Source organism: Talpa occidentalis, unplaced genomic scaffold (assembly GCF_014898055.3).
Source record: "Talpa occidentalis isolate TD23 unplaced genomic scaffold, MPIMG_talOcc4v2.1 talOcc4.3, whole genome shotgun sequence".
In the NCBI taxonomy this organism is placed as follows: domain Eukaryota; kingdom Metazoa; phylum Chordata; class Mammalia; order Eulipotyphla; family Talpidae; genus Talpa; species Talpa occidentalis.
In genome coordinates this window covers 91,935,180-91,951,197 of record NW_023603184.1, presented here as the reverse complement: position 1 = coordinate 91,951,197, position 16,018 = coordinate 91,935,180, and the positions used below count along the sequence as shown (strand labels likewise).

The window sequence follows — 16,018 nt, the reverse complement described above, 5'->3', positions numbered from 1 at the left end:
AAGTCAGCTAAGATAGGAGCTTTTATTTACATGTCTGAGTTTCCAAGACAATGCATATAACTTTTTGCCCCAGGAGGGTACTTAAGATTTATGGCTGTACTTCAAATTAGCATAAGCATTTATCAGGAAAATATTCTGTTAAGATTTGTTGATAGAGATTGAATTAATGCATATTCCTAAATCAATGCACTCAAAACCAAGTCTTCATAGAATGGTTTTTACCATTACAATTCAGATACCCTGTCATTCTGAATAAAATTCAAACACCATACGTGTTTAACATGCAACCCATTCTACGTAAGAGGCACATGGTTATACTCTTAAGATACACTGAAAACTTATATCCATTTAGCCAGGTCAACCATTCAGAATATCTCTTGGTTTCCTGAAATAACTGGAATAAATTATACTTGCATCCCTTTGATAAACTAATAAAGTTAATTTCCAACCAAACCAACTCTTAAGTCACTAATTCTCTATATTTAAAAAAAAAAAAAAAGCTACTTATGAGGTGCTAAACTAAAAAGCACATTCCCAAATCATGAGGGGAAGAGAGGGATGGATGAGAAAGCACAGTTTAGGATTTATTCTTGCCAAAGATAGTTATTATGAACATAACATGCCCTGAGATCTAGCCTCTAGTTTAGAGGAAATACAGGGGACAAAGGCACAAGGTCAACAACCGCAGGAAGCAAATTCAGAATCCAGAACATCCTACAAGTTCTCTACTAAAAGGAGGGAAAGAGCATTTTTCTACATTTAAAAAGACTAAACTAAAAGGACATAAACAACAACTATCCACAATGTGAACCTTGATTGAGTCCCAGTTCCAGAACACAAAAAAACGCTGACACATGACATTTGGTAAGGGTCAATTCAATTTTATTAAAAGTTAAAATGAGGTGGTGATTTTGTTCTTGAGCCCTCAGAAATGCACACTAATGTATGTCAGCTGAAATTACATGATGTCTTTGATATATTTCAAAAATTCAATATCTCAACATTGTTCTCTGGCCAAAAGATGCTCTGCAAAACAGTTTCTACAGTTCAATACATTTGGCAAATACTTAAATAATTCAGTAAAAAGTACAACTCAGGGTTCCCAAAAGTCCCACAGAATCTTTTTTCCTTACCTAACTCTATTAGTTTCCTGAGAATCAGTTTCTTAGGGAACCCACTTTGAGAACTGCAGCTTTATCTAAATAAACTACTTTTGAGGTATCTTAAGCCACCCATGTTTCAGGAAACTTGGTTAATAAAAAACTCACAGCTGCATCATCGATCTGCAATTTAGGGAGCCACTCACTTTTTCTGTCTTTTACATTTATAAATAACTATATGCTATCTCTGTAAGTTAACATGTTTTCATTTGTAAGTTGTACTCCTACAATGAGATTGCCACTGCAAAAATATCCCCCAAATGCAGTTTAATTTTTTACTTATTCAAATCCACTTTCTTGGAAATCAACAATGGAATAGATTTCAAATTCATACAAGTTGTCAAATCATACCTCAGTTCTCACTTTCAAAACTACCATGAGAAATTTCAAAGGTTTCGCAAACCCTTTCCAATGACTCCTCAATATAATACCGGTCTCAGCAACAACAAAAACCTGCAATCAAAACTTTTTAAAGGTATTTCAGATGGTACTTAAGGATTTCCAACTTCATGCACCAAAAGTAATTAGTCCTATTCTTGTAAACAGACCCTTTGGATAGTGAACAGCAAGATTCCAAGAGATTCTCCTTATCACAAATTCTGCTTATTCAAATGCTAAAAGTTTAATGTCTAGTTTTCAACTAATATCTGTAGTTCATTTGAGAAAAATTGCATCCTATTCTGTTGAAGAACCTCAACAGTTAAAAACTCTGGAAATACACTTAAAAGAAAGCAAAAATGACAAAGAAATGTGAGTTCAAAGCCACTGCTATAAGGAAATAATCAAATTTGATGTCTCCTTTGCATCTGGGAGGCAATTTACAACATGAAAAACCCTTTCATATACATTCTCTCATCTGACCCTCAAAACCCTAGAGAGATGTCTGTTTTCCATCATGGCAGCATATATCTAGCAGGGCTCAACTGGAAAGCCGACAACTTGTCAACCTCCAATTATTCTTACCATGGAGAGAATATCCACATGAGTAATGTGACTCAGCCTCATAGGGTAGAGTCCCCCACACTTCTTGTCTCCCAATAGCGATGCTCACTCCAGACACCGCCATAGGGAATATTTCCATGATTTTGTTTGTTGGCACGTGTAGACAGCTAACTATCCACAGACATTTAAATCTTCGTACATTTTTCCCGCCTTTCCTGTTACTCCACAAAAAGAAAAGACTCTCCCTTTAACTCATTGCATCTGTTTAGGATTGTCCAGTAATGTTTTTGCACCATTGGCCTATGGCGTTTCCCATGTTCACCCCGGCAGTGATCTCACAGAAAGAAGCACTATGTATAACTACAGGCAACACAAGTGAGGAAACATAAAGCAGCTTTGGGATAAAAATCCAGGTTTGGCTTCTGGATCTTCTTGTTTTGGCCATGTGCATTCCATGTCCCCAAATCCCTCACCTGTACATGGAGCTCCCTACTTTCCTAAGGTTGCTGGCGACTGGCAAGCTGGCACAAAGCCATGTTTAACAAACTGTGGATTTTCTACCTGCCTCCCTTTCTCTCAGCAGGTAAAATTAAAAAATGACTAACACCAAACAGGACCCCAACCATCAAGAAGCCTATAACCTGCAGGCAAAACAAGCAGGTGAACAACTTAATAATAAAAGGCAAAAAGAGAGAAACTTATTATGAATATACAAGCAACGTGCTATGGGATTAAATAGAAGGAACCATTTAAATGTGGAAGGCAGAAATCAGAAAAATGTTAATGAGAAAGCAATATTTATTTTAGCCAGAACTTGAAAGACAACAAAAATTTCTGTGATGCAGGAAGAACAGCCTCATCAGACACAAAACTGAAACAAAGTTTGTGACAGTTATGGAATGAGCTGGAACTCAGTGGCATCTGCAGAGACTCAGAAAGGACAACTGAACCTAGAAAAAAAAGTCAGGCTCCACATCACAGAGAATCTTGAAAGCTATGAATGAAAGGACAACAGCCACTGCTCTCATCTCTCCTTGTATCAGCTATGGTCCTCTGGGCTGTAAGGAACAAAAAAAAATACCTGACTATAAATGATCTGAACTTTTGATCACACAGTCCTAACAGTAAAAAAAAAACTAAACATGTACCTCCCCACAACATGTCACGTTATATGTAATTTATATGTAACTAAAACACTAGAACTATACATTATATGTGTATACTAATGCATTTAAAACTTTTTAAATGATGAGAATTCAAATTATCCTTGTCTATTTTTATTGTTATTACAAATCCATGTACAATTTCTATGCCAACCTCCTATTAAATTTTGTTTAAAAGTTATTTCCTAATCTCACGATAAAACATCTTCTTGTTCCTGTATACTTACCTCATTATCATTATACCTTTTTTGCAAGAGCCTATTTTAAGCTGCTTGTCCAATTCATGGGAGTCAGGTTACTTAAAACCAGATAATGTAATTCATAATCCATTTACATAGAGAGAGTTCACCAAAGGCAAGAAAAAGAATGAGGTATTATTGTCAGTTCCACCAGGTTGTAAAATACCCACTCTTACCCCAGGCAACCTCATTTAACCTAAATGACTTTCAGATGTGCCAAACAGTGTCAGCCCATCTATTAAACATTAATAAAATTTAAATTTTTCCTACAGTTTAAATATTTTTTTTTCCTTTCATACTGGTTAACTTAGCACACTTCATTTTGGGAATCACTGTCTTAAAAACAAAAGTTTTTTCTCACATAAGAAGTATTGAATCATATTGGCTCTGGGATTCGTTGACTTAGCGGCTAAAAAAAAGTAATTGTGTCTTGTACACCTTTCATCTTCGTATTCTGTAATCCTCAGCGTGAACCTGCTCTCTTTTACTGAACCTTAGGTTCCTAATATGAGAGGACACAATGGGTGTCACAGCTACCCATTAACCAGTCACTGACAACAGGTATGGTATTATTGAAGTTGACTTGGCTTAATCAAGATTCACTCCCTGGGGCAGGGAACACACCCAGAATACCTTAAGGTACAGGGTCAACCTAAGCAAAAACAACATTAGGTTATCAAGTAATATGGTAAATTCTTATAACAATGGCCCCCATCTCAAAGAAGCATGTAAACATCAAACATGAGCGAGCCCAGGCCAGGGCAGAAGAACTAACCAGCTGAACACAGCTTCAATTTCTGAATCCCAAGGAAATAAAGGGCTCTTGGTTTAAGGCACAAGAAAAGGGGATGATGACGGAGAATGCTATCCTGTGGGCAGTGAACCATTCCTGCTAGAGCACTCTTAAGTATGTTGAGCAATGAGGAAGGAAAAAACAATGGTTCATTTCCACATAATTTTTTTTTAATTCAAAAAGAGTTTGCAAGCAAGCAGTAAGCATTAATAATTGATGCTCTTAATCCCAAGTAATTTAGAATAAAGCATGGCAGAGAGAAGAGAGTATTATGGGCTACATGGGAATAATGACCAGCTCCTGAGTTTATAGCAGTAATTCAATACCCTTTCGCACAAGTGGCTGTGTGTGCATCAAATCAAATCCCCATAGAGAGGGTATACGCAAAACTATGGGATGTACATCACAGGGGCATTAAAAATGTTCATACCATGGGTCTACCTGGTGGCGCAAGGGGTTAAGACGCAACCTATGAGACTATTTGCAGCCACTGCAGTACGAGCTCAATCCCCTGCCAGGGAGCTACCCACAGAGTGCAGCAGACCTCTCCTGACTCACCTGCTGCTCCCCTCAGCAGTGTATTTCAATTGATCTGCCTGTTCTGTTCCCCACTCTGTCTCTGGTGAATCCTCTCACCCCCCACACCTCTGGCCTGTCCCCCAGTTCTTGTATGCATAAATAAATCTTTAAAAAAGATGTTCATACCGTTCAGTTTACCATTCAGAGTGCTGTTGTTATGACCAATGCCACAGTAGAAATAACCTGTATTAAGCAGCCAGCTTTCCCTGCTACCATTAACAATAGCTCCCTACTTCGTGGGACACTTTGTCTCCCCACAGTCCCATCCGGTGGGTCTAATGGGGACTGCAAACAATAACTCTTCTTTGGGTCCATCCACTTCTCCCCAGGATTTTCCCAACTTGAAACAAAGAGCAGTCAATTTTTTGAGATTTTGAAGCTACCAACATCCAGATATATCTATGTGCTGGACATTGGGGCCTACAATTTAATGATCAAATGAGTAAAGGATTTAAAAACAGTCATTGTAACAATACCAAAGAAGAACATACTGATATGATAGGGAAAAAACACAGATTATGTAAGTATATACTGTTCTCTTAATATGCAAATACATTATATGCACCCTTGCTTGTGAAACATTTTTCAAATTTCTTCAAGAGCACACATAATATAGGATTCCATCTTTATATGAGTATATGTACATGAAGAAATCATAGCTGTTTCTTAGAGAATGTCCAACTCCCTTCCCCCAACTGACAGAGGTAATAAGCCATACTTCATTTCAAGCAAGTAAGCCTAGGTGTGCTGGGGTGGGGCAGGAAGGCTGTGAGTCACTGAGCTCTGGGCTTTAAGGTTGAACATACTAGGTTCGTATCTGTGGTTTATACAACTAGGTCCACACAACTACAGATAGATTTTTACTAATAAATTCCCTCATGATGGCAAAATCTCAACTAAAATTGGGACAATTACACTTTTCTTGTCCTTGACATTCCTGCCTGTGGAGTTTTTCTTTGATCTCCTTGATCACACATACCTGCAGGAGACCCAAAACACAACATCTATTCTTAGAAAGGCAACCCTCATCAGTAACAAACCAAACCACAGCCCCTTTCACTGTCGGCAAGATATTTCCTGATAGTCTTCTTTCAAAAGTCTTCCTGATCATTCAAAATCCACTCTTCTGATAATAAAAAACCAGAAACCATTTTCTGCTTTGCTGCTCTTGTCCCCTTCTTGTACACTGATAACAGACACCCAACTTCATTAACAAATACTGCTTCAAAATGCTCTCTCCCCTTTCACACTCAAAAATGGCAGCCTTTGCCTACTTTAATACTGACTGATATATCCTCTCTCTGAGGAGTAAACCCCAGTGCTTAATATTGTAAGCCCCATGGCTTAGTATTTTGAAAAGACATTCTTCTAAGAAAAAGTTTACAAAGCTGAAGGTGGACAAACTGCTCAAAGAGATTCTACATCTTAGCACATAATTTTTTTTAGAACCTTTTAAAGAAAATCTATACTAGCTTCCAGATGAGCATCAAGCTGCATTCAGTGCTCTTACACAGGCAAGAAGGACAAGGTACATTGTGAAAATGGGTCACCTGCCACCCACAACTTCTTTATCATTAAACCAATAACATAAGGGAAGAATTTATTTAGCCCAGAAAGTACTGCAATATCAGACATGGTCTAGACATCATTAGAGAGTCAGAATGATGACACCAAAAAGGGATATTTATCCAGGCTTTGTACTTGCCTGAGAGATAACAAACAAAAGGCAGATGATATGTTCATTTTTGTCTTTAAAGATTTGCTATTTTAAGAAGCGATTTCCTTAAGAATGCTGTTCTGGGGCCTCCCTGGTGCCCCAGGGGTTAAAGTCTCAGCACTATCAAGCGATTCACAGCCATTGCAGCATGAGCTCCATCCCTAGCCAGGGAAGCTAACCCACATGGAGCAGCAGACCTCTCCTGTCACACCCCTTGCTCCCCTCAGCAATGTCTTTCAGTAGATCCACCTGTTCTGTTCCCCACTCTGTCTCTGGTAGACCCTCTCATACCCCGCACCTCTGGCCTAATCGTAGTTTTCATATACCTAAAAAAAAAAGAATGTTGTTCTGGGTTACTAGTCCCGACTATAAATTAGACACTGAAGCCTATTTAATAAAAAAAAAAAAAAAAAAAAAAGTTGAAAATAAACAAATGATTAGTTTGAGGTATGTGAATTTCTGAAACTCTCTTGGAGGAGTCAGTTTTATTACCACTATGAATGAACTGTTTTAATCTTTGACATCAAAGCATAGATGTTAACCCTGGGGTTCTGTAACCAGAATAACCCATAAATGAAATACTGTGAGAAAATGCCAGAATTAATGCTAGTAGTCTGTTAGGTCTTAACCAATTCATAGGTGACTCCAAATTAAAGAGAGGTGTGAGGGAGGGAAGCGGGCTAATCAGAAGACCTAAGTTTAAGTTCAACTCTACAATTTATAGACAACATTGAGCAAACCAATTTACAGGTCAAGGTTTACTTGACTGTGGATTCAGGTATAAAATATATACATAATGCCTTTTATAAACCCTAAAGTACTGTTCTAAATATTACAGTACTGCTTTCAGAATGCCAACTTTTCTCAAGCTTTTAAGGAGTTGCAGAACTCTAAGGTTGAGAGGTATTCCACTTAAAGGATGATAACATGAAAATCAAGGCCTAGAAAGAATTAAGAGCCATGTACAGGTCTCCCCTGATGGCGCAGCGGTTGAGCGCTGGGCTGCAAAGCTGCCCGCAGCCTCTGCAGCGCCAGTTCGATCCCCGGCTGCAGGGCGAGGGTCCCACATGGCGCGCAGACCTCTCCTGCCGCCCGCTGCTCCCCTCAGCAGTGTACTTGGGTCCTTCTGCCTGTTCTGTTCCCTGCTCTGGCTCCGGTGAATTCTCTCACCCTCCCGCGCTTCTGACTGTACCCACTGCTTGTATAAATAAATAAATCTTTAAAAAAAAAAAAAAAAAGGAACCATGTACAGAAAACACTTTTGAAAAGTGATGAAGGTGTGGGGGAAAGCTCTAGTTTTGTCATCACCACTGAAATACATATTTAAAAGATTATTCAAAAGAAAGCTATCCTAGAGACTACAATAAATCCCTCCCCAGCCCAAACACACACACACACACACACACACACACAGAGTTTTATTTTGCTTTTATAAACTTTACTCCTGTAACTTCCAAGTTACGCTAAACTTTTCACCACAAAGATAGAAACAAGGACTGCCTGGTGGAGCAAGAGGTTAAGTCTCAGCACTATGAAGCTATCTGCAGCCACTGCAGGAGTTTGATCCCTGACCAGGGAGTGACCCACATGGCACAGCAGACCTCTCCTATCTCGTCTACTGCTCCCCTCAGCAGTGTATTTCAGTCAGTCTGCCTGTTCTGTTCCCCACTCTGTCTCTGGTGAATCCCCTCACCCCCAGCACCTCAGGCCTGTACCCCAGTTCTTGTATGCATAAATAATTATTTAAAAACAACAAAAAAAAATAGAAACAAAGCCATTTCTCTGGCTATGAAACTTGTGCTCTTTCTTTCAACCCAACACAGACAAAAGCTTTATAATTGGTAGAAATGTCTAATGGAAAACATGGACATATCATTAACCTCCAGTTATGCTGGCTGGCATCATTATAATGTGGATTACAGTTCTACCAGCCCAGGGATACTGGTTTTAATGCTCCCTGGGAGATAAAGAATTAATCAGCAACTCAGAGGGGATTGTTGCCTAAAAGTGGACAATTTAATCAAGATAATTCCACTGCCTTTAAAATTGTGCCCCCAATCACCCAGTATCAAAGGCCCACTATGGTTTCAAGTAAACTGTGTGGCTAGGGAGATAAAATGTTCTTTTTTCTACAGGCTGTTATGGAATGCAGAAAAAAGGCTGACTATGAATCAATTGCGTTTTAGTTCCGTAATGGACATAAATTATGATGATTTGAACATTCTGGTGGTTAAACCAAGAAAGCAGGAAAACCAGTGCTCCCAAGTCCCAGCCAAAGTTTAGTTTGTGGCATCACAGCTGTAAGACAGGATCATGAAACCTGACCTTCAATTTATTTCTGGACTTTCCTGCCTCCACTAAAAATCGATGACACTATTTCCCATCCTTTATTGTCAAATCACAACAGTCCGGAAGCCTGGACCTAGTTCACTTGGCAGGTAATAGTAGCAACCCTAGGAGGAAGTCCTGAAGGATGTCAGATACCATATTTCCTTTACTCCTGCATACTTTTCATCTTAATACCATCAGGATATATTTACAATGTCTTCTGACTGACATCCACCAAGCATTCTGGCTGACACAAACTTCGCAGAAACTGACACACTCGAGGGAAGATCCCTTGTGAGATCTTTAAGCAGCTTAGATGAGTAAAACATTCGACTACTACATAATAGCCATTTCAGTCTCTCATAAATTCTTTCATTCCCAGCAATCAAGAAGCAGCTGTTAAAATCCAGGAATCTTCCTCGTAGCAGATCTGAAATACCTCCAAGCAGGCCAGAGAAACTTCACAACTGCTTTCCTCTCCTGCCCCTCCCCCGTCCCTAGAATGCCAGCCTGGCAGGAATAAAGATGACCCAGGAAGGAAAAAAAGAGTGAGTAGCAGATCTAGTGAAAGCAGAGAGGATGCAGACTCCTCCATTGCACTGAGAAATACCAACCTTCTGCACCAACTAACCAGGTTTCTCCTTTCCTGTCCCATCCCCAACCGCGCCCGCAATGTGGTGGTCTGGCATTTCCAGACAGCGACCTCACAGTCCCCAGCCCTTCCTCAGATTCTGAACCAGGCACTTCCTGTCCTCAGCGGCGATCGGAGGCCATCCCACGAGATGCAATTTCTCTTTACCTTGTAAACCTGCCCAGCCCGCGAGGCTCCTGGGGTCAAGTTCAAGAAGAAGGTGTCCTCTTAACCTCCCCGGAATTGATTCCAGGAGCGAACGACGCTACCTAGACGAGTCCCATCACCTGCGGCTCAGGGTCTGGAGCTGCCAAGAGTTGCCCGCAGGGAGACCCGCAGGGTCCAGACCTCATCCCGAGTGGGCATCCTCCGGACCCCTGGCCGCGGCGCCCGATTCCCACCTGGCCACCGCCGCATTTCGCCCCCCCCCCCCCCCCCCCAGCCCCGAGCTTACGCAATAAGTCAAGTAAGTTTTGAGAACGCGGGTCCGGAGACGTTTCTGTCCGCAAACACGCCACAGGACGCCGAGGGCTTCCTTCCTAGCCAGCGGTTCCGGAAAGGGGCCGCCCCAAACCCGGGCGTCCCCCACACATCGCCGCGCTTGTGCACCCCAAAGTCCTCCAAGGAAGAATGTGTGTGCCCTGATAGCAGTCCCCCCAGGGAGCACTCTCACCCTCCAAGAACAGGAGGGAACAATATTGATACCGGTCTCGTCTTTCTCAGCTCCTCGTCAATGTCTGATCCAAGCGCACTTCCCCACCCCAACCCCCAAGGAAAAACGTGGATCTGCACATCGCAGCGTTCTTAGAAACGGAGCAATAGGAGGGCTGCACGACCCCCCGCCCCACCACCCAGTCCTGCTTAAGTTCATGCGGCAACTTCGCCACTTGCGCACCCCTCATACTCGGGGGCGCCCCGGACCCCGCCGCGCCAGGCGCGTCTCCCCGCGCCTCCCTCCCCGGATACCAGGCGCAACCCAGGCCCTTGCCAAGCGCAGGGGCTACAGAGGAAGCGGGAAAGGGGTCTTGGAGGCGCGCGGGCGCGGGGTGGTCCCGAAACTACAGCGTGACGCCATGCGCCCCCCAAGACCCAGCTCCTCCCGGAGCCGGCTCGGTCCAGCGGGGAGGGACCGTGATGGGAAGGCGCCGACTCCCTACAGTCGCCGGGACCAAGGCCCCGGGCGCCCGACATGTCTGTGCCTATCCCCGGAAAGCTCCCGGGTGTGCCCAGAGAAAGAGGAGAAGGGGGGGTGCAGAAACTTTGCCACATACCTTTCCACTCTCCCCATCACCCGCTCTTCCTCCCCGGGACCCTCTCCACCTCTCTGCACCGAGGCAGTTGGCCCTGACCGGGACGCGCAGAGGCCACCGACGGCGCCCGGGCGACAGGAGTTACCTGCCGGGAAAGTTTCCAGCTCCTCGGCGCGGATCCCCACCCCCAAGGCCGGACTTCGGGCGCGGCCAGCTCGGCGCTCCGCGGCTGCCTCTCCTCGGCTCCAGAGACGGCCGCAGCTGCCACCGCGAAGGCTGCGCTCCGGCCCGTCCCCCCGCCCCGCACGGCCAGCACCCGGCCTCATTGGCAGCGCCAGTCCCCGCCCTTGCGCGTGTTCCCGAAGGCACCTTCCTCTCGCGCGCCCGCCCGGCCGCGCCTCCCGCGCCCCGCCCCGCCCGGGCTGCGGCGGCCCGGCCCGCTGGGGCCACGGGCGCGGGGCGCGGGGCGCGCTCGCCCCCCTGCTCGGCCCCTGACTTTTCCCCGAGAGGGCTGGGGCTCACCGGCTGCGCCCGGGCCCCTCTGGAATCAAGCTGAGTGATCGTCTTTTAGTTTTCCCCCCAAACTCTTCAAAATCATTGAAGTGACCCTGCCTCCCCTCCATGCTGATTTTTGCAAACAACCGAGGAGGACATATGGGAGCAATTAACCAAGCTGAAGTTTTGGTGGAAGCTTTTGGTTGGCTTGTGTGGCGTTCTTGAATTTTCTCTGCTTCCTTCATGCTCCCACTGCTTGGGTCTGACCCTGTGTTGTCTTTGCTGCTTCCAACGAGGGCCACCGTCGTGCTTCCATCGGCTGGAGGAGGGTCGTTTGGAGGGGGCAGAAACAAAGATGTGATCGTTTTCGTTGGTAGCAATAAGTTAAATTCCCGAGTTCCAAAAATGTGTTCGCTTATTACTAACAGCGAAAGCCTTGGGGAAGGCCTTCAGATTCGGAAGTCCTGAGTTCGCCAGCAACTCGTTCCACCCCCCACCCCCAGGAATCCCAGGCAGCCTATCTGGGTTGGGGGTGCCCAGCCCACCGCACACTCAAGCCCTGGAGACCAGCCTTAGTCACAAAAGTATCAACCGCGGCGGCCACGCTGCCTTGCGTGGTCTGTGGGAACTATACACGGTCACCCCAAAGCTGTGTATGGAGCATGGAATACAGGAGTTGCTATAAATGGATTTACTGGCAACCCCTAACCTGGCTGGGGCAAACCAGCGTTTAAAGACAAGTGTGTTTTAAAAAGTTACCCCATAAAAACTTCAACCTCACACAGAGCTCCCCAATATAAAGATACCCCGAGAGGCGCGTCCATAGTTAAAATTCTTAGGAAAAAGGACAGGAAACAAATGCAGTATAATCCCTACATAAATAAAAGATGACTGAAATTTACTGGAGTTTTTAACCCATAATTTCAAAGGATTGATTACTGTGGTGAATATTTGACCAGTAAACATATCAGCCGCCTTGAAGTCTTCCTGAAACGAAGCAGGATATGAATATTTAAAATATAAACTAATTAAACCAGAAAAGCTATTGACTTACTTCTTCATTCTGAAATTTCTCATTGCTGAAAAATATGGTAATGTGTTTTATTTAATTTCTCTTGAAATGGCTAGGTTACCAATCTTCCAACAACACATGAAGCCATCCTGTAACCTTAACGATAAGAGAATGGCATAAACAAAAGAAAAAATCTCCATGGTAGTCTAACTAATCTGAAATAGTAAGGTATAAAAGAAACAATCCTGGTGAAACAGACTGGTATGGTTCCCTGGCCAGACTTATTTATAATGGGTGAAATTGCTCGTATATTGGGCTTCGAGGACAATGAAATTTATTTTTTATCCTCTAAATTATCTTTAGTTGAAAAATGTTTGTCTTTATCATTTCAGAAGTCATAGTCACTAAGAAGTAACTTCATCACTGCCTACTTAGGAGTGTTTAACATTCTAAACAGGCATACAGCTAGAAATCTGAAATTTGTACACAGAAGGGCCCTGTCTCCCCTTCCTCCTGTAGTGTTTATATAATCCAAACTACATATGTTATTATGCACAATCTGATCTCCAGCTTTAAGCAGCTAACGTTACATACAGTATGTCATACATACCAAGAACATCAAAGCTGTCTTAAGCTGTGAGTGAAAATGGTACATTTTATAGAAACAAGTCTCCAAGAGCGGGGTAATAAAAATTCATGGGTCAGGAAATAAAAGAGGGTTCCATTAAGATCAAATCTGTAAGCTAAAAAAAATTGAACATTTTCTAAACCTCTAAATATTTCAAGTATTAGATAAACACAGGTTCAAAAAATGAATTTTAATGCTCTTAAAAATATGCTTTTTCCTTTAAAAAATAAAAGATGTTTTGAGTTAGTTGTTAGATGATATTTTATTTATATTTTTAGGAGGGAATCACAGGAACCACCTCTTACAGTAGTTCTGCTTCTCTCATCCTGTTTGTAAAGCTTGCTCATTACATATTTGTTGTTTCCAGCCGGAAAAATATTAAAAGAGAAATATAAATCGCATCAATATTGTATGTTAAATACATTCCCCAAATATACATACAACATACTGAATTCACTTTTAAATTTTCTGTCAGTTTGCGGGGAATGTAGTTTTTCCTCAGCAGAGTGTAAGAAAACAGCAAATAATAAAATGGTTATTTTACCTTATAATTTATTGCCCAAGGCAATAGGCCGAGGAACGCGTGAGAAAAGAATGTGCCTTGTGAGTGTTAGTATGCTTTTTCCCCCCTTGCTCAGATTCTTAAGTACTTCTATTTTAAATCAAGTCTAAGTTAGGATCATAGCGTAGTCAGTGTTTATTATGGTATGTGTAGTATAGAATACATAGTGAGAAGTGAAATGTTTAAAACAGTATAAAACTGCGGCAGGGCTAAAAAAAAAAAAACCTGTGCCAAGGTAGGAAATCTTGACTCAAAATAATGCAGCACACAGTCTTTCGTCTACTTGGGAATGTTTTATCGTTTACAGAATTCATTCTCCTTTGGTCGCTTCATTCTTTCTGTCCCTTTTAACATTTTGGGGAGAAGAACTTTTAAAGACATGGGAAATAATAAAATAAGTCGAGTGCGATTAGCAATCACTTGGGAAAAGCAATGAAATTACATACCCCTCCACATTTCCTGCATGGGTAATGACCCATGGTCACACGCTTTCACCAACACTGGTCAGGTGTGGGCTAATGACAGACATTCGTCTAAGGATATTGAAAGCCATAGTTGTGCTCAGTTAGCCAGGCAGTTAAATTAAAAGACTCATCTAGTGGGACATATAAACCCCTCTGCAGGTCTGGCACATGGTCTGCCAATATGGTAGAAACTCATCCAATGAGACCCAGGCAGTGAGTTATTTAAACTGGTAAGGATCCACTGAGGGAAGAAAATAAGGAGATAGATCCAGAGGTTCATATTTCCTTATGAGAATACGGGAGTAACTAAAATCCTGGGAGAATGTGGTTGAAGAAGACATGCCATCTTACTACTGTTTAAAATACAGGTTTCGGGCCTCCCCTGGTGGCGCAGCGTTTGAGCGCTGGGTTGCAAAGCTGCCCACAGCCTCTGCAGCACTGATTCGATCCCCGGCTGCCCGGCAAGGGTCCCACATGGCGCGCAGACCTCTCCTGTCTCACCCGCTGCTCCCCTCAGCAGTGTATTTCATCAGTCTGCCTCTTCTGCTCCCTGCTCTGGCTCTGGTGAATTCTCTCACCCTCCCACACTTCTGACTGTACCCAGTGCTTATATAAATAAATAAATAAATCTTAAAAAATAAGTAAACAAAATAAAATACAGTTTTCATCCACTCTTCTGATGGTGAAATGGTCTATGGAGGAGTGGTAGGAATAGAAATTTCCCATGGTCAGAAAGGGTGTGATAATGCAATCAAGCAGTAATCTCTCCTATAAATGTTTTGAGTCTGGTTAAGAAGGCTTTAGAAAATTGTGCTGTTAAGTTTGAATATAACAAATGAATTTCAATGTTCGTCACCTTGAGTGGGGTGCTTTCCCTCTTCTTAGTGAGTTATATTAAAAGGCACAGACACTGAAATCGTAATATCTAGACCCAAGTTCTGATTTGGGCCATTATTGTTTGTGATCCCCGGAAATTCATTAGTACTTTTGAGCCTCAGGTCCCTCCTTATCCCTATCCTTATGAAAGGAGGATAGCTTAGAATTTTGGCCTTCAAGGTTTGTTTGGAAGACTAAATGAAATTAGGTGGAAAGCATTTAATAAGTTAAAGGATGTTATACAAAAGTTAACTTTTACTTAAAAGACAATAAGCTGTTTTTTCCTCTCCATTACCTGAGAAAACTTTGGTTATAATAACAACCTAAAGACTTAATCAGAGCAGTCCACATTTGCCAAATGTGGAATGAAGAGTGACTTAAAGATGATTTAGTGGTAGATAATAACTCCAATTAAGCTTCTAGAGATTCATCTAGGGGGTAAATTGACAGTCCTTGCCTCAAACATTAGCAGTCAGGTGCCATTTACAGAGTTATGTTTTCCTTCTCTGTTGGCATTAAAAAGGAAAAATTGTAGTATATATGAAATACAGGTATACCTCAATTCATGCAAATCAACATACGGAAATTCTAAATTTCACAATATACTGATGTGAAGGAATCCTTAAAAAACATTCCTTAAAAAACATTCTTGCTTAGACTCTTTGCAAGTTCCACTAGAGTCTTTTTTTTTTTTAAAGATTTATTTTCCTGGGGCCTCCCTACTGTCCCAAGAGGTTAATTGTTAGCACTATGAAGCAATCTGCAGCTACTGCAGCAGGAGTTCGATCCCAGTCAGGGATCGAACTGTGCCTACATGGCACAGTGACATCTCCTGTCTCTCCCACTGCTCCCCTCCCAGCAGTGTATTTCAGTAGATCTGCCTGTTCTGCTCCCCACTTTGTCTCTGGTGAATCCTCTCAGCCCCCTGCACTTCTGTACTGTACCCCAGTTCTCGTATGCATGAATATTTTTTACAAATTAAAAAAGTAGGGTCTCCCTGGTGGCTCAAGGGGTTAAACACTGCACTATGAAGCAATCCTCAGCCTCTGCAGCACGAGTTTGATCCCCTGTCAGCCAGGGAGCCACCCACATGGTGCAGCAGACCTCTCCTGACTTGCCTGCTGCTTCCCTCAGCAGTATATTTCAGTCAGTCTGCCTATTCTGTTCCCCACTCTGTCT

At 42.7% G+C, this 16,018-nt stretch overlaps 1 protein-coding gene across 10 annotated transcripts in view; it reads right to left on the bottom strand.

Annotated features, from left to right (window-relative positions):
• TANC1 (tetratricopeptide repeat, ankyrin repeat and coiled-coil containing 1) overlaps positions 1 to 11,053 on the bottom strand; it is a 235,872-nt gene extending 224,819 nt beyond the window's left edge. For 8 of the 10 annotated variants that reach the window (XM_037523385.2, XM_054699751.1, XM_054699750.1 and 5 more), the window contains exon 1: positions 10,948 to 11,053. The gene's annotated coding sequence lies outside the window, so the exon portion shown is untranslated. The other 2 variants (XM_037523380.2, XM_037523381.2) reach the window with 2 other exon arrangements.
• Positions 11,054 to 16,018: the final 4,965 nt, after the last annotated feature.